The sequence below is a fragment of the Macaca thibetana genome, chromosome 4 (genome assembly GCF_024542745.1).
Source record: "Macaca thibetana thibetana isolate TM-01 chromosome 4, ASM2454274v1, whole genome shotgun sequence".
Classification (NCBI taxonomy): Eukaryota; Metazoa; Chordata; class Mammalia; order Primates; family Cercopithecidae; genus Macaca; species Macaca thibetana.
This window is the reverse complement of record NC_065581.1, coordinates 68772705-68791106: the sequence shown is the minus strand read 5'-3', so window position 1 is coordinate 68791106 and position 18402 is coordinate 68772705. Positions and strand designations below refer to the sequence as shown.

The 18402-nt window shown below is 36.3% G+C and overlaps 1 long non-coding RNA gene across 1 annotated transcript in view; it reads left to right on the top strand.

Moving 5' to 3' along the window:
- The first annotated feature begins 1565 nt into the window (after positions 1-1565).
- LOC126953484 (uncharacterized) overlaps positions 1566-18402 on the top strand; it is a 41559-nt gene continuing 24722 nt past the window's right edge. The window contains exon 1 of the long non-coding RNA XR_007725232.1: positions 1566-17930. This is a non-coding gene — a long non-coding RNA (uncharacterized LOC126953484). The remainder of the gene's footprint in view (positions 17931-18402) is intronic.

Sequence of the window (18402 nt, the reverse complement as noted above, 5' to 3'; positions counted from 1 at the left end):
GCGTCCCTTACATTTCCACCTTTGGCTTGAGAAAAAGATCTGTATACTAAATACAAAAAAAAAAAAAAAAAAAATGAAGTTAGGCTGGAAGAAGAAAGACATTGTTACATGGTAAAATTGGAAAGATTCATACCAACAGTCTGGGATAAAGCAGGGGTCCCAAGCCCCCGGGCCATGGAACTGGACTGGTCCAGGGCCTGTTAAGAACTGGACTGCATAGCAGGAGGTGAGTGGTGGGAAGTGAGCATCACAGCCTGAGCTCCGCCTCCTGTCAGATCAGTGGCGGCATTACATTCCCATAGGAGTGCCAACCCTATTGTGAACTACACATGTGAGGGATCTAGGTTGCCCGCTCCTTAAGAGAATGTAACTAATGCTTGATGATCTGAGGTGGAACAGTTTCATCCTGAAACCATACCCTCACCACGCCCCCACATCCATGAAAAAATCGTTTTCCATGAAACTGGTCCCTGCTGCCAAAAAGGTTGGGAACTGGTGGTGTAAAGTACGTCTGATGGTGTATACTTACTGAGAATGTACCTTTATACCCTGTAAGATACCATAATGTTTTATCATTTTATAAAAGCTGAGGCTCAGAGAGGGTTCTAAGAGTACTCAAGGTCACAAAGTTAATCAACTTGATTAACTAGGGAAGCTAGAATTTCAGGTGAACCCTATCTTTAATTTGGATCAAGAGAGAATTTAAATTTAAATGACGAGATGTAATTTTCAAATTTGTATACATGTTGCATGAGTACATTCTCTTTTTAAAATATTAATATTGCTAATAAGGTTGAAATCTTCTTTGATACCCAAGTTCTAGTCCTAACCCCTCCTCTTTTCTACAATGATAACTCACACTATCATTTTGGTGGGTAGCTTTCCAAATACCCCTCCCTGTCACACACACACATACACATATACTGTGTTAAATACAGAGATGGGTGGCCACTTACCTGTGTTTTTGATACATAATGGATAGTATTTGGTCAAAGTAGCTTTTATACTGGTAAAACCTCATCACTGGAAGAATAAGGCCTCATCAAAATCTGAACTCATACCACTAAGTATTATTATAATAATTTGATATTCTATAGCAGTAACAGTTATTTCCAAAGATATTCCAATATGCCTCTAGTAAATATTCTAGATTTAATTAAAATATTGGCAGGACTACCATTTTCCAGATTACATTAAAAAGCAGTTATTAGCATATGCAGATTAAGTTTTTAAATGACTATTCAATTCAGTGACACTGGCTAGAATATCTTCTCTTTTGTCACAGTGTCAAAAATCCCATCACCATCGCTGTAAACTAAAATTAGCTAACTTTTAAACAAAAACCCACAATTATTTATTGTAACCCGTTCTGTAGCTTGTAACCTTGCTCATAGATATATTGGGGAAAGGACTCCAAAAATTATCTGTAAGAAAATCTTGTTTTTTTATTTAAATCACTTTCATTGGAAATCCAACTGTAAACTCATATTGTTAAAAAAGTTCCCATAATTTTTTTTTGAAATTTGCACACTTAAAATGAAACTAATATTGATAGGCAGTTTAAAAATAAATTCATGAAATTCATATATATATATGAATTCATCAGGAGAAGGTTGTCTTTTTTTCTTCTGGCCATACCAATGTAATGAAATAGTAAGTGTGAAAAAGAAAAAAAAAATACAGGAATCAAGAACCCAAAGAATTTTTAAGGAAACCATGATTAAATAGGTTATATCAGACTGACTGATCTCCTAACTTTTTTTGTTTCTGCCCACACCATTCTATAGAAAGAGGACATGGAATTCCAGCTATTCCCTCTGCTATGGAATTTACTAAATTTTAAATTTAAATAGGTTAATTTAAGCTACATTGATAACTTGAGACAGAATCTCATCAAGCACAGATTAAAAGTACCACACTTTGAGGTCAGAGTGGAGAGAGCTTTTCCCTTGAGATGAACATGAGAAGGTTAATTAACGAGGAAGTGGACTTTCTCAGAGCAAAGGGTATTTTTATAAAACCATGGAATTTTTGTGTTGGCTAAATCTCCATACATTTTATGAACATACTCTGTTCTTTTATCTACTGTAAAGTCACATTACTGTTGATTTTCCACATATGTTAACTGTAGTGAGTTACCCTATGCTGTAGTTTTCCTTTAGGGTCCAGGGTAAATAAAAACAAACTAGTATAAGAACCTTTAGTTACTGTAAGTGAAGGAGACTTAAAATAGGGTGTGTACTGTTAAATTTTCATTATTATTTTCTCATAGTTTTTCCTTGGAAATTTCCATGTATTCCTTAAGGGTGTGTTTGTCACATATGGGAGGTTTGGATCTTGCTTTCAACTAGGGAATGATAATTTTCCATTAAATGTTCATCCCATATACTGGGCAAGCTGGAAGATGAAATGGCAAATGTTAGACTAGGCAAGGGAAGGGAGCACGTGGCAAAGTCACTTGTGGAGATATGCCCATATAATAAGATGCAAAGAAGCATCCTCATTAGGGAATTTTCCTTCCATCTCTAAAATCCACCATCGTAGGAGACCTGGAGCCTGACTTTAAGAATTAATAAAACCTTGGCAGGGCGTGGTAGCTCACGCCTGTAATCCTAGCACTTTGGGAGGCCAAGGCAGGTGGATTACAATGTCAGAAGATCGAGACCATCCTGGCTAACATGGTGAAATCCCATTTCTACTAAAAATACAAAAAGTTAGTCAGGCGTGGTGGCGGGTGTCTGTCTGTAGTCCCAGCTACTCGGGAGACTGAGGCAGGAGAATGGCATGAACCCGGGAGGCAGAGCTTGCAGTGAGCCGAGATCACGCCACTGCACTCCAGCCTGGGTGACAGAGCGAGACTCCATCTCAAAAAAAAAAAAAAGATTTAGTAAAGCCCATTACTGGGCAAGGCATGAGCTGCAGTAAATCCTTGTATACAAAATACATTAAGCTTCAAATCTGGGAGCAGTGATTTTTCTCCGGTGAATCATTCATGGCTGTAAAGCTGCTACATTTTAATTTTAAAAATGTAAGTTTTTAAATTAAAAACTTTACATACTGTAAAGTTACTAAATTTTAATTTAAAAAATGAACCTTGGGAGTTGGAAAAAGCCACTGTGTATCCTGAAAAGTGATGTGTACCACTGCAGAATATTTTTTTAATTAATGGATAAGTAAGATTTTTTTGATACAGAATGTGACAAATTTGATCAAATAAAACCTACATTTGAAATAAATATATTTTCATTCAGAACTGGAAATGATCAAATGCTAGTTTATTGGAGATTGGTTTTATGTGACTAAAATGCCTATTACAGCAGAAGCCTTACTGAAGCAAGAGTAGATTTCATGTTACAAAAGGAACTTTTCAGACTTGACTTTAAGAAGTTAAAATCATTTTATGTAGCTGAAATTATTTTAGTGACTGTTTAATAAGGTGTGGTTCTTTCCATGTAGAACATTTTAAGCGCTTACATGATTATTCAGTATTGATACCCACATTTTATGACCATTTTCTTTCGTTCTTGTATATTTTAAAAGTGTTTACATAGATTTCTTCTCTGCATTTACTGTGTATCCTGGTTTTTCTTCACTTTCTAATCCATCATGAAAATAAAATTTTAAAATCAGGCTACCTTCATAAATGGTTAACTTTCCAGGAGTTAATGACATCATTTAAGAAGAGATTGCCTTCTCTTCTTAGCTATGAGTTCCTTAGAAAAGTAAAACAGCCTAACCTTGAATTTTGGGGGAATAAAAACAAAGTTTTAGAAACTGGTAAATATTTTTTATTTAGAGATTTTTAAAACCTGAATAATCATCTTAACATTGTTAACACATTGTCAGGTGGTAGATGGCATCATTCATTCATTCATTCATTCATTCATCAAACCTTCACTGAGAACCTCCTTTAGTACCAAACAAACCCTGGATGCATGTTGTGAATTTCTTCTGATGAAATGAAGTTAAGTTAGGTGAAACGTGGCGTTTCTTCCCTAGTAGAGAGATAGATAAACAAATAATTGTAATAAAGTATCAGTTCTGTGATCTAGGCATATGCAGTTATGTGACCTAGGCACAGTATAATGGTGGTAAAAGGACAAAATGAACAATTCTTCCTCAGGTTGGGGGAGGGGTGTGGGTGTTAAGGATGGTGATGACCAGAGAGGATTCAGAAGAGAGAATAGTTGATTTGGGATTTGAAGACTGTATGAGCACTTGCCAGGTAGAGGGGTAAGCAGAAGTGCAGAAACAAAATAAAGAAGAGGTTTGTGTGATTTAGTTCTTCGAAGTGTTTTCACCCTTTCAGTTGTGACAGAATTCAGTATTCACTGACCATGGGGTCATAAACTTTGTAGCCCAGCCCATTCAAGTTATCATTCTCAGGGTTCTTTCTTTCTCCACTTCTCTTCCTATTCTTTCCCTTGTGCATGAAAGGCCTTATCAAGCCCAAGCCAGGCTTGTGAATTACCCATTACTTCTCCATCTCTACAGTCCCTCTCCCCTCAACTACTTACTCACTGAATTCTGCTGTTCTTGTCTTTATAATTTCTCATATTCATTTTCTCTGTGTTCCTACTGCCTCTTCCCTAATTAAGGCTCCCATGCTCTCCCTTACATGTGATTCACTCTCCCTACAGTGATTCTTTTCCTGTTTTCCTTACATGCCACCTTAAAGCTAGAGTAAATTCTCTAAAGTATAGACACGGTCATCCCACTTACCTGCTTACTATCTTTCACTCGTACCCATCGTTTGGAGATAATGCCCAAACCCTTTAGCCTGGCACATAAGGACTCCCATCTTTACCTTGCGCCTCTCCCCTTACCCTTCACCCACATGCATCTTTGACTCCACCTCTGCTGAATTCTTAAAGGCTTCAGCATACATTACTTTGTCTTTCTTTCTCTATCGTATGACTGTTCTTTCTGGTACACTTTAAGCTACACTATCTTCTTCACTGCCCATCCCTTCCAAATCCCCATTAGCACCATCTTCACCTAGCTAATCTTATTTAGTCTTCAACACTCAGCCTGGCTATCAGCCAACTCAGAAGTGTCTTTTGATCTATCATAACACTTGTAATTATTGGTGTATGTGTGTATCTTGCAAATTAAGCTGTGTCTTTCTCAAAGGTAGGGATGATACCCTTCATTTCTCATCACCTAGAATTTAAAACATTGCTGATATGTGGCAGGCACTCACAAATGTTTGTTGAATGAATGAATGAATGAATGAAATGAATAATGTTCTGTAACAGTTTGGAATTATATGCCACTTGGGTTTATAGTGTGGTCTCTTACTATGTAGGGTTGTTCTGTGATATATAGTAATGACGACTTTCTTCTTCACTCAAGTATTTTGTGTACCTTAGACCAGTTTAGCAAATGAAGTCCAAGAACTGTTTGAATAAGTCATTCTTAGAAAATAACTTTAGGAAGCAACTGACTCCATTCATGTGTATTTGCCTCTAATTGCAGGTTCACTTCTGTCCAAATATGAATTTTTAAAATAACTTTAGCATTATATCAGCAATTTGCAATACACCATTTTTATGCATGTAAGTTGTATTCTAACATTTACTTTTTGCTCATTTGATTGAATTTGTCACTATGTAACCCATCATTAAAATAACTAACTTTCAGTAATTAAACTGTTGAATGATCTTCTGTTTAGCCAGGCACAGGTTAGCCATTATTCTCAGTTCTGTGCAGGAGTGAGCTGAAACAAAGTTGTATCGCCCAGAGAGTGAGAAGCTGCATTTCATTGTCTCCCCACAGTCAGAAAGGGAATATGTACTGTTTAAGGAAGGAGGTTGGTGAATATTTTGAGACCCTTTTGGGAAAGCATAGAATATTGAAAATCCAAAATTCACCAAATCTGTGAGTGTGCAAGCCCAAAGCTAGAGACCTTAGGAATATCTTAGCATGTGCCAAACAGGAAGAAAACAAGAAGTGAGCAGGCAGCACTAAGTGTCATATAGCCTCCCCACCCACCCTTCCAACCCTACTCCTAAAAGAGCCATAATTTAGTCCCAAGTATACTTTTCTGATCTTTTCCTGTGACATATTATGGTATCTTCAAATGGTACTGGGTTTCCGGAGGCTTGTGCTGCTGACTGCCAACCCCGCCCTAGAGCGCACTGAGCGACAGATACTGTAAACATCCTACACTCTCAGCTGTGGAAAGTAAGAAAGCTGGGAGAAGGCTGTTTACTCTCTCTGCCTTGGAAGTCAACTAAAGAGAAATGGATTTTGAATATTTCTGCATGTCTTAGAATTGAACCTATCCTGTGTTTGTTTCTGAGGTCAACTGTAAAAGGAAAAAGGTGAATTGACTAAGTCATCCAAAGAAATGTAAGAAAATCTATAGTATCAGTTATCTTTGAACTGTTCCACTTAGTTTAAAAAGAAAAAAAAAAGATTACCAAATACCTGAGTGATAAAAGTTCTTGTAACTTGTATGAGGCTACATTTTGTGAGTTGCTGCAGCCTGATCTGTAAAAGCAACACAACATTACCTAATATGTTAAGCTAAACATTTCTCCTTTAACTTGAGAACATTCCACACTTAAGTCTGCTTTTCTTGAAGCAAAAATTCTGGTGTCCTTGGACTTGCTATTTTATTAGGGATCAAAGGCACCTTGAAGCCCCATGCTTTAGGAATGGTAATGGTAAACAATATTAGTAAGGTCTGCTCTTTAAAGCTAGAATACAGTTACACATTTCAGGAAAAGATAGAATTGTTGGGGGACGGGAAAGGAAGGAAAATGTAGAGGTGGGGGATGGGATGCAAGAAGATAATTTTAAGAAAAATCTACAGAACTTAACTCATAAGTTCGGCCTTAACCAGAAAAACTCTTTCTTGTAAATCATTTAAATCAAAGGTCTATTAAACATCTAATCTAGAATGTAAGTTGCCTAAAATTTGAATCCATAGCTGTTTTATTGAAAATTAATATGAAATAAGCCGCCTTGTTAAAGAGAATATTTAAATAAGGCATATTTTTATATAACAAGCTCTTAAGAACTTAAATAATTAACGCTTACCTTAAAAATTAAACAAATTGAACAAAATTACTATAGTCTTGGCATATCAGCATATACCAGTCATTTAAACTAAAAAACACTCTACTACTTTAGAAGTATTAGAGGAGCTTTTAATTTTACCTGTTCACTGAATGTAGAGCCTAATACAATAGGAGCAATTGTTTCATATGAGTTTATAGAAAAAAAGTTTAAATACAATGAGTTTAGCATGTGATTTCAGGGAAGTATTTGAACAAGCTGGCCTTGAAGCAGTGGTAGACACTGTTGAAGTGCTTGCTGAGCAACTCCAGCTTGATTGAGTCATTAACCTTTTTAGATTTGCCTGCAGGCTTAAGAAAACCCTCTTTGAAACAATGCTCTACAGTCTTCTCAAAGAAATAATTGTTGTAAATGTTTGAAATTTTGCTTTCTGCTAGGAGAGGCAGATGACATGGGTAAGGGGAAAAGCAACTCTAAGCAGAGGACAATGATGCGTATGCTTTGCCATAGCATTTTATTATTCTGCCTAAATTAAAAGGTGAGACATTCAAATTTTCCAGATCTAAATTTATGTTAACTTTTAGTCATGAATATAGATGTTTCAAAGCTTACTGAAATACGTGCTGAAATTCATTTCATCATTCAAGAATTATTTATTGAGCATCTACTATGTGAGCTTCTAGGCACAGGGGATATAGCAGAGAACAGAAACAAAGTCCTTTCTCTCATGGAACTTACAAGTAAATATATAATGTGTCAGAATGTAAACATGTTTATGTATCTATGTAAAATATCTAATTTTATTCAATCTTTTTATTGCCTTATTCTCCAAAACCAAATTATTTAAATGTTCCAGAATATTTATTTCATTGACTATGAAAAACTTTGATATAAAGCTATATAATTTTGGTTTTTGTTGAGTATTATTCTTCTAGATATGTTCAATTTGTTAACTAGCCCGTTTTGTGACATGGGTAAGTAGGATTAATTAATAAGCATGCTTTAGAGGTCATTGTTTCATATATATATATATGTATATATATATGAGGGGACTTCAAAATATTCATGGAAAATCGAATTAAAAGATACAGATAAAAAATATAAACTTTATTTCTCAACATAAGCTCCATCAAGGTCAAGACATTTTTGTAAGAAATGATACCAGATAATTGTTTCATCCCTAAAGAACAGGGTCTTGGGAATTTCACGACATCAGTGCCATCTTTTTTACATTATTAACTGAAGAAAAATGGGTGCTCTAACAGATTTTTTTAAGATTAGGAAACAAAAGTCCAAGTGAGCCAAATCAGGACAGTAAGGTGGATGCCTAGTGGCATTCCATTGAAACTCTTGCAAAATTGCTCTTGTTTGATGAGAAGAATGAGCAGAAGCATTGTCATGGTGGAGAGGGACTCTGGTATAGCTTTCCTGGACATTTTTCTGCTAAAGCTTTGGCTAGCTTTCCCCAAACACTCTCATAATAAGTAGATGTTATCATTCTTTGGCCTTTCAGAAAGTTAACAAGCCAAAAGACTTAAGCATCCCAAAAAACTATCACCATGACCTTAGATCTTTACTGCTTTGCTTTTGCTTTGACTGGACCACTTCCCCTTCTTGGTAGCCATTACTTTGATTGTTCTTTGTCTTCAGGATCATACCAGTAAAGCCATGTTTCATCTCCTATCACAATCCTTCAAAGAAAAGCTTTAAGACCTTGATCTCACTTGTGTAAAATTTCCATTGAAAGCTCTGCTCTTGTCTGCAGCTCATCTGAGCACAATGATTTTGGCACCTATAGAGTGGAAAGTTTGCTCAACTTTAATTTTGCAGTCAGAATTGTGTAAGCTGAACCAGTTGGAATGTCTGTGGTGTTGGCTATGGTTTGTGCTGTTAATCATCAGTACTTATCAATTAGGGCACAAACAAGATTATTTTTTTCCTTGCAAATTGATGTAGTTTGTCTTCTATAGTGGGCTTCATCTTCAACATCATCTCATCTTTTCTTAAAATAAATTATTCATTTGTAAGCTGCCAATTTCTTTGGGGCATTGCCCCCAAAAACATTCTGTAAAGCAGCAATGATTTCCCAATTCTCCCACCCAAGTTTCCCCATAAATTTGATGTTCTTGCTTCAGTTCTAGCAGAATTGCTAGATAAGGGCTCTTTTCAAGCTGATTTCTTATCCTTTTCGTGCCTCAAAATAAATCCTGTTCAGACATGTTACAAATTAGTACAAGTTTATTTTGATATAAAAAAATTGAAATCCATGTATAGTTTTTCCATAATATGTATTTTCCATGAACTTTTTGAAATTCTTCATATTTGCTGAGATGATATTGCTAAGGAGTTATATAATATAAAACATTACATGTTTGTGTGTTTATGTTGCATATGTTATATATATTCAAATTATCATTGTTTCTGATACAAGTAAACTTTATTAATTTGAACCTAACTCTATTCAAGTTTGTAACTCTCTAAATACTGGTAAGGATGATTTATCTTTATCTTATGTTTGTATGTTTTTTGCTAAGCAAACGCTGTAAAGACTTTAAAAGAACAGATTACTTTTAAATGTAAACATCCATTTATATTTGGAAAAAAAGACATAAGCTTTCATTGACAAGCTTTGTAAGCCTAATTGTGTCATTAAAAACTCAGTAGAAATAAAGGTATCATATGTACTTTATTCGTTTATGAATTTATAGTCTCCTGGTCTCTCTCCATTTAAATTAGTAATTCTTTATAATACCTAGTGGTGATATATTTCTATAAACTACTCTGGCTTAGATTTCTATAAATGTAAATATAATTCTGCTTTTATCGCCTAGGCTGGAGTGCAATGGCATGATCTCAGCTCACTGCAACCTCCCCCTCCCAGCTTCAAGCGATTCTCCTGCCTCAGCCTCCCAAATAGCTGAGACAACAGGCACCTGCCACCATGCCTGGCTAAGTTTTGTATTTTTGGTAGAGACGGGGTTTCACCATGTTGGCCAGGCTGGTCTCAAACACCTGACCTCAGGTGATCCACCCACCTTGGCCTCCCAAAGTGCTGGGATTATAGCCATAAGCCACTGCTCCCAGCCTGCTCTCATCATTTAAAAATAGCAGAAAGCAGGTTATTAATTACAAAGTTGGTTTTTAGGTGTTATTTTGGTTAACTTTATCATTGGAAAACTATATGGTTATATATAAAAATCAGTTGTATATATATTAGCAACAAATAAAAATGAAAGTATTTAAAAGATACTTATTACAATAGCATTAAAAACTATCAAATACCCCAAGGGGAAATCTAACAGAAGATGCATAAGACCTCCACGCTGGAAACTAAATATTATTGAGATAAATTACAGAAGACCTGAATAAATGGAGAGACAAACCATGTTCATAGAGAACAGGACTCAATATTGTTAAGTGGCTAATTCTCCCCAAGTCGATCTGTAGATTCAATACAGTCCCGATCAAAATGTAAGCAGGTGTATGTTTGGAAATTAATAAACTGATTCTAAAATTTAGATTTCAAACAGCAAAAACTAGACAAGGTAATCTTGAAAAAAAGATGGAGAAATTACGCTTCCACATATCAAGATCTGTTATAAAGCCATAGTAATGATGAGAGTGTGATATTGGCACAATGGCAGACAGATACACAACAGATAAATGATAAATAGAATAGAGACAGTATTATGATAAAGATGATACTGAAGTACACTGGAGACAGTATGGTCTGTGGATCCTAATATGAAAGGTAAAACAAGCCTTCTAGGAAATAATATATAGAATATCCTTATGACCTTGGGGTGGGCAAAATTCCCTTTAAAAACTCCCAACACAACACCAACCAGAAAGGGAAAAAATTGATAATTTGGATTATAATAATACCAAGAACTTCTGTTCATCAAAAGACAACATTAAGAAAATGAAAAGGCAAAATATAGCAGAGGAGATATTAGCAACACATATAACAAACAACTTATATCCAGTATATATAAAGAAGTCCTATAAATGAATTAGAAAACACAGGCAACCCAGTAGAAAAATGGGCAAAGACTTGAACAGATAATTCACAAAAGAGGATATGTAGATGATCAATTAACATAAAAAGTTGCTCAACCTTATTAGTCATCAAATAAGTGCAAATGAAATCACAGCTCAGTGGCAAGACACCTACTAGAATGGGTAAAATTAAAAAGACAAAACAAAAAATATCTGGTATTGGCAAGGAGGTGAAGTAACACTGCAGATGAAAGCGTAAGTTGGTACAGCCACTTTAGAAAACTTCTTAGTGGTCATGATCTACTTATGCTGAACAGATCCATATCCTGTGACCCACTTGCTGTTACCTACCTCACAGAAATTTGTACAGTGTTCTTCAAAAGAAATGAATAAGAATGTTCATAGGAGCACTATTTGTAATAGCCCTGAATCAGGAATTATCCAAATGCCAACAGTAGGATTCATAAATTGTGAAATATTCATACAACGGAATACTATCTAGCACTGAGAATGAATGATTTGCAACTTCTGATAAAATTATAAGTGCATCTCACAAACATAAAGTTGAACAAAATCAGACACTAAAGAGAACGTTATGTTTCTATTTACATTAATTTTAAAAACAGGCAAAACTAGAGCTATCTATGGTGATACATATCTACGGTGACTGGTGCACTTTTCTGATGGTATGTTATACTTTAATAAAAAGTTTCTAAAATTAAAAAAAAAAAAAGCTGTATTACCTGGTCTTTAATAAGGCAGGTAAAAACTCTTATTCAAGCAGTCACTAAGAGAATCTTTCTCCCAGATCATCTTTCTCTAAAAACATAGCAACAGCACATATCTTGAGGAATGTTCTCTGAAACTGGCATAAAAGATTATGCTATCCATAAGCAAAGGGACGTTTCAGCAAACATTCTCTTTTCTCCAAAATACTGCAGTGTATACTGTCTTCTAGAACATCACTTCCTTCAAAAGCTACCAGTTCACCTCATTTTCCAGCAGGTAACAAAATCACTGAAAGATGAGGAGAAAAAAGGCTGATGTTGAACGGCATTCAGCTGTTGCCATGTTGCTGCATTGCCTCACTTACCCACGTTGTAGGAAAGAGGTCAAAACTTGGTTAACTGGCTTACCCAGGGTTATATAGGCTCTCAGTAGCCACAGGAGGACTGAAGGAGACACTGCCAGCTTCTGACTCTGATTATTTAGTCTTTGCCATAGCCAGGTAACCCAGGATTGGGCTAGAAAAATATAAGCCCTCTACCATCATATTTGTTGAATGTAAGATTTTCTCAGAATCAAGAATATGAATAGATTATGCACTTACTGTTCTTATTTTTAATTTCTGGAATGGCTATTGTGATTAGTTTTTGTTTTTTCTTTGGACAAAAGAATTTTGTGGTGTTAAAATTGTCTTTTGAAATTTCCTTTTATTATGGGGGGGGGGATAAAAAACTCTGGCCAGGCACCAGTGACTCAAATCCATAATCCCAGCACTTTGGGAGGCCAAGGTGGGAGGATTTCTTGAACCCAGGAGTTCAGGACCAGCCTGGGCAACATAGTGAGACCTCGTCTCTACAAAAAAATGAGAAATGAGGCAGGAGAATCTCTTGAGCCTGGGAGATTGAGGCTACAATGAGCTATGATCATGCTACTGCATTCCCACTTGGGTGACAGCGAGAGCCTGCCAAAAAAAAAAACAAAACAAAAAACAGTTTCAACCAGCCCGAACTAAAAAACTTTAAAATATTCAACCCAAACTCAGAAACCGTGATTCCTTCAGCAAGGCACATATGCTAACAAAGTCCCCTTAAAGTGTCTCTTCTGGAGACAGTACAGTCCCACAGGAGTGTTTTGAAATGTGTGCAGTGTGCAGGCAGTTTTGGTTGTCACAGTAACTGCAGAATGGCACTCCTATGAGGCTTGGAACAGTCTCATTCAACAAGAAATAGTTTTGAACAAAATAACAGTGCCCTCACCAAGATGAACATTCTTAAAGATCATTTACTTCTAGGAATATTTGAACTGTACATACATTTAAGTCTTCAGTTTAACACATCTCTGTAGTGTACTACCTGGGAGTTTACATGTCTGAGATAAATATGATGGTCTGGATGATCTTTAAAATAACCATAATTAAAGAATTAAAAATTACCTTAAAACTGACTTTTAAAATGCCCTATGACTTTAAAGTAATTTTAGAAACATGCTGTAATTTTGAGTTCATCAAAAGCTTTGTCATCAAAAAGCCAAGTATGGCTTTAAAATACTTCCTTTTGGCTCAGGGAGAAAAATACTTTTTATTTTAACCTCCAGCTTTTATGGAGTAGATCAGTTATTTCTGTAGTTTGGTAATGCTCATTATTTGAGAATCTGATAACATCCAGGACTTCACCATATAATTCAGTCACTTGAAAGCCATGAATTTCTAGCTGTACTAAAAAGCTTTCAACACTAGGATTAGGTGCTCCTACAAAGACAAATAAAATTCCACATTTTTAAAAACCACCTTTGGCCGGGTGTGGTGGCTCATGCCTGTAAAATCCCAGTACTCTGGGAGGCTGAGATGGGCAGATCGTGAGGTCAGGAGATTGAGACCATCCTGGCTAACACGGTGAAACCCATCTCTACTGAAAAAAATACAAAAAACTTAGGCGGGCATGGTGGCGGGCGCCTTTAGTCCCAGCTACTTGGGAGGCTGAGGCAGGAGAATGGCATGAACCCGGGAGGTGGAGCTTGCAGTGAGCTGAGATCGCGCCACTGCACTCCAGCCTGGGTGACAGAGCAAGACTCCGTCTCAAATACATAAATAAATAAATAAATAAATAAATAAATAAATATAAATATAAATAAATAATAAAAACCACCTTTGAATTTTAAAATAGTTTTAGTGTTGGAGCTAGCCCAGTTGTATGAGTGTGCTGAAGAAACCAGTCTCTGCTTGCCTTCCTATAGCTCCGATTAGACGTTAATTACAGTGCAATCACTGCAGTTATGCTGGGCCATTTCAACCCATCCCACTCCACGAATACTCAGCTCAGTCTTAGAACTGGACGTCAGTGGCAAGCAACTAGATGCTCGCACCTCAAGAAGCTTCTAGTTTTGTGGGGAATACCCCTATTGTGCTTATTGCTAAACTTATACTTCAATGAACCTTTGAATTCTACGTAATATATTCCAACTCATTTGGTGGAATCTGATTTTTTTTTTTTAACTGACTTTCACAGGTATTTAGTAAGTCAATGCTGGGCAGCAGCAAGCCAGGCTTCTATTATAGTAATAATAATCATGATAACCAATAATCACTGAGGATTCTGTACATTTCAAAGCCATGCCAGACACCATGAGCAAATACTTAGTGTCCTTACTATGTACAGGGCACTATTCTAAACATTTTGCTTATATTAACTGACTTAATCTTCACAGTTCAATATGCACGAACATTATTTTTCAGATGAGGAATCTGAGATGAGAGAGATTAAGAAAACTGCTGAAGGTTATGCTAACAAGCCTTAAAACTGGGATTTCAACCTAGGCAGTGTGGCACCGGAGGTCTGATAATGACCGTGAAGTGATAAATACAAGTATCCTCTAAGTTAGGTATCATTGTCTTAATTTTCCAGGGGAGGAAACTGAAGTTGAAAGATTTAAGAAAATGTGGTAGTAACCGGAGTTGTTTATGAATCTTCCCGTTCTCCTCTGGCACATGAGAAGATTGTGATGCAGGATTTTTTGCTCCTTAGTTTAACTAAATCCGGTTCTTGTCTCACAACCAGGAAGAATTAGGCACATGGACGCATCGAAGACTGAGGAGGAAGGAATTTATTAAGTGAAAAGAAAGCTCTCAACAAAGAGAGGGGTCCTGCATGCAGGATTCCACCTCATAAAAATTGAATGGCAGGCCACCACACATGAGTTGAAGAGGCCAGGCTCTTTCCCCTCATAAGGCATGAGTTCCTGGTGGCTCGACCTGCTTCCCCCAGTGGTTGTGGGGCATGCCCAGACAAGTCCCCTGTGCTGGCTCCCTTATCTGCACAAAGCATCTGATGTAAAGACTTGTGGGGCAGATTGGAGATTTGGCTGTCTCCTGCCTCTATCAATTGCACTTCTCTACATCTTCTGAGGTTAGGTGTGACTGTGTGACTTACTTTCATCAATGACATGTGAATAGAAGAGCCAGGGAAGTATTAAGAGCTTGTGTGCCCTTCCTTCTGTGTTGGTGAAAGGTTTTTCAAGACAGAGCCTTTGTCACCTTGATCCTTGAGTGACTAGATTGGATAGTGCCCCTCTGCTGACTGGTGTCGGACACACTGGTTAATTGATAAACTTCTGAGATTCAAGACAGGGTTGGAGAAAGGAGAGTACTTGTAACCACAACATAATCTTGTCTAACTTAATTTGCCTAAATAACTTTCGCACACCCTTATGCTTATTGGTGTCAGGTATTTATCTGGAATCCAGGGCTCTCTGACTTAACAATCCATGGTTTTTTCATGTATTTCCTCTCTTTTGGTATCACATGACCTGTAGGAACCCACATTTCATTCTTTTGCTTGCCTTTTAATTTTATGATAGTAATGAAAGTGCCTAAAAAATTCAGTCTGATGTCTATTGTTAGTCTAAGATTAAGAAAATGTAGAAGAAAAATCTCTGTCATTCTCTGGCCTACAAGTTTGGTCTGCAGCTTAATACGATGATCTGCAGGATTAGGAGAAATTTTCCTGGCTTGCTTAATTCCGAGATTCAAGTTCTAGCAACCAACTGTCAGCAATAATGTTAGCTAAAGAATGCTAATATGTCCTAAATGTTAACTCAAATTTCTCACTGTGCTTATAGTTTTCATGGTGTAAGCTGCTACAAGAGTTCACCCTTTTTTAGGTTGTAACTCACTCAGACACTCTGTAAAGTAATTCCATCATCCACATATATACATATATATATTCATATATATACACATATATATTCTCATATATATACATATATATTCATATATATATGTGTTACTGACACACCAGGGGTTGAGTCTAGGTCCTGCTGCTCGCTGCACAGAAACCCAGTGACTGAAACGATGAGTACTGCCAAGGAAGAGGTCTTTAATCTGGTGCTGCAGCCAAGGAGATGAGAGCTCAGTCCCAAATCCATCTCCCTGACCAACTAAAGCTAGGGGTTTATATAGCAGGGTCTTCCCTGCTATGTAACAATGTGTAAGTAAACAGGAACTAGAGAGGAGGTGTAAGGAAGCAATCATGAATGAAGGGTCTGGCATCTCATTGTCTGGATGTGGTGATCTGGTGAGTTTCAGTTCTTTAATTTTTTTTTTTCTTTTGAGAGACCTCAATGTGGTTTCCTGATAAAACAAATGTAAGTTTCAAATTTTAAAACCAGATGGGTCAATTTCCATGTTTATCCAAAAAAACTATCTAGGGGACTATTGGGTCAGTTTCATATACATATATATATATATATATATATAATCACTTTCTGTACACACCACCAAATTATCCAGGTTCATATGTTTAAATTTAGAATTGTGGGGATTTCCCAATCTACCAGCTGAGTATGCTTAACAGTTTAGCTGGATAGCATTGACTGTCATTACAGTGAATAACAGAGAGCCACATACAACTCTGAGTCTTTCCTGAGGAGTATCTTCCTGAAACTAAATGAATAGAAGATTCTGAGAACCTTACCTTTTCTATTATTTGATTATGGAATGACCTATGGGGCAATACATGTTCATGTAATATGGAAAAAACAAAAAGAAGACTTTAACCCCTTAATTAGCAGGCCTAATTTTTTAGAGTTGGGGGTTCTCTCTTTCTTTTACTTGCTGAAAATGGACTGTTTGGTTCCTTTAACTTTGTAAGGTTACTTTGTTTAATCACAAAATTCCTAAGCATTCAATAACTCTTGTAAACTAGTTTATTTGTTTATAGTCCTGCCTCATTCTAGAAATGACTAAAGGCAATAAAGTTATGTTTAACCTTGGCAAATACTGGTTAAATGATACTAAGCTAACTTTTATGGGATGAACTATACAGTGAATAGATTATGTAGGATTGGGACGTTTTTATTTTCATTTGGAAATTATAGATTTATAAGAAGTTGCAAAAATTGTTTGGAGAGATCTTATGTACCTTTCACCCAGTTTCCCCTAGTGGTCACTACAGCACAGTAGCAAGACCAGGAAACTGACATTGGTACAATGTGTGTGTGTGTGTGTGTGTGTGTGTATGTATGTGTGTAGTTCTACACCATGTTATTACGTGTATAGATTCTTGTAACCACCACTGCAATTAATATACAGATTAGTATACAGATTAGTTTTGCTATATCATTTTTTTCTAAAGACATATTAAACTTTTTTGAATTTTAGAGGGATGAAGCCCTTCTTGGTGACCTGAACAGCATCATCATTTTCTGTTGGTAATAACAACTAGCAAATAAAGCTTAGATGAAACTTACACTCCTGTGTAAAGTGTAGCTCTTCCAACAGGTCCTGTATTTAGTCTAATATCTACTTAATTACAGTAAGCCTTCAAGCTTTTTTTTGTTGTTCTGTTTGTTTTGGGAGCAGGGATTTGATATAAATCTAAATATGACAAGCTTTCATTAAAGAAAAATTGACCTTCCATTTAGAACAATGTGGTCTTTCACTGTATTGAGCTTATGTGGATGTATATTACTGTAGAATAATTTTACAGGGGATAAATTCCTATGAAATATTCTCATTGCTATCTTAATTACAAATAATCGTTTTATGCCCCCACTGTAGGTGATAAGTCCCCCATGTTCAGTGAATATACTTGCGATTAGGTCACAGTCTATTTTTGGGGACATACAGGCAGCCAACTGGCACATGGATTGTTATCCTGCCTAAGGAGAAGAGAAAAAACATTAAGGTAAAATTAAAATGCCAATACATGCTGAGAAAGAGCTAATAGAAAGCATGTGACGTTATGTACACTGGTGATACTCAAATGAAACAATGGAACCTATTAAAAGGTACCTATGTGGGTTTTATTATTTGAGAAATGGACTAAGGTAGGGGGTAGAAAGGCAGGGAAAGAATGAAGACAGTGTATTGAAAAAGAAGATTGTTTGACCCATTTATCTGAAATAAAAATCCTAAGTTTTATAAGATCCTCAAATGTTTGGCTACATTTTCAGGTAGGTGTGCATTAATAAATGTTAAATGGCTAAAAGAAAATGGGTTATATTCCACCAGTAGCTTGTCACATAGCTTTTAAAGTACTGCTTTAAGAATCATCAATTTAGAGGGAGGATTTGGGTGGCAAGCAACAGGACTCTGCTTTCAATCCTGTCCTACACCACATTTTAATTTTTATTAAAATAAAAACATTGTTGGAGTTA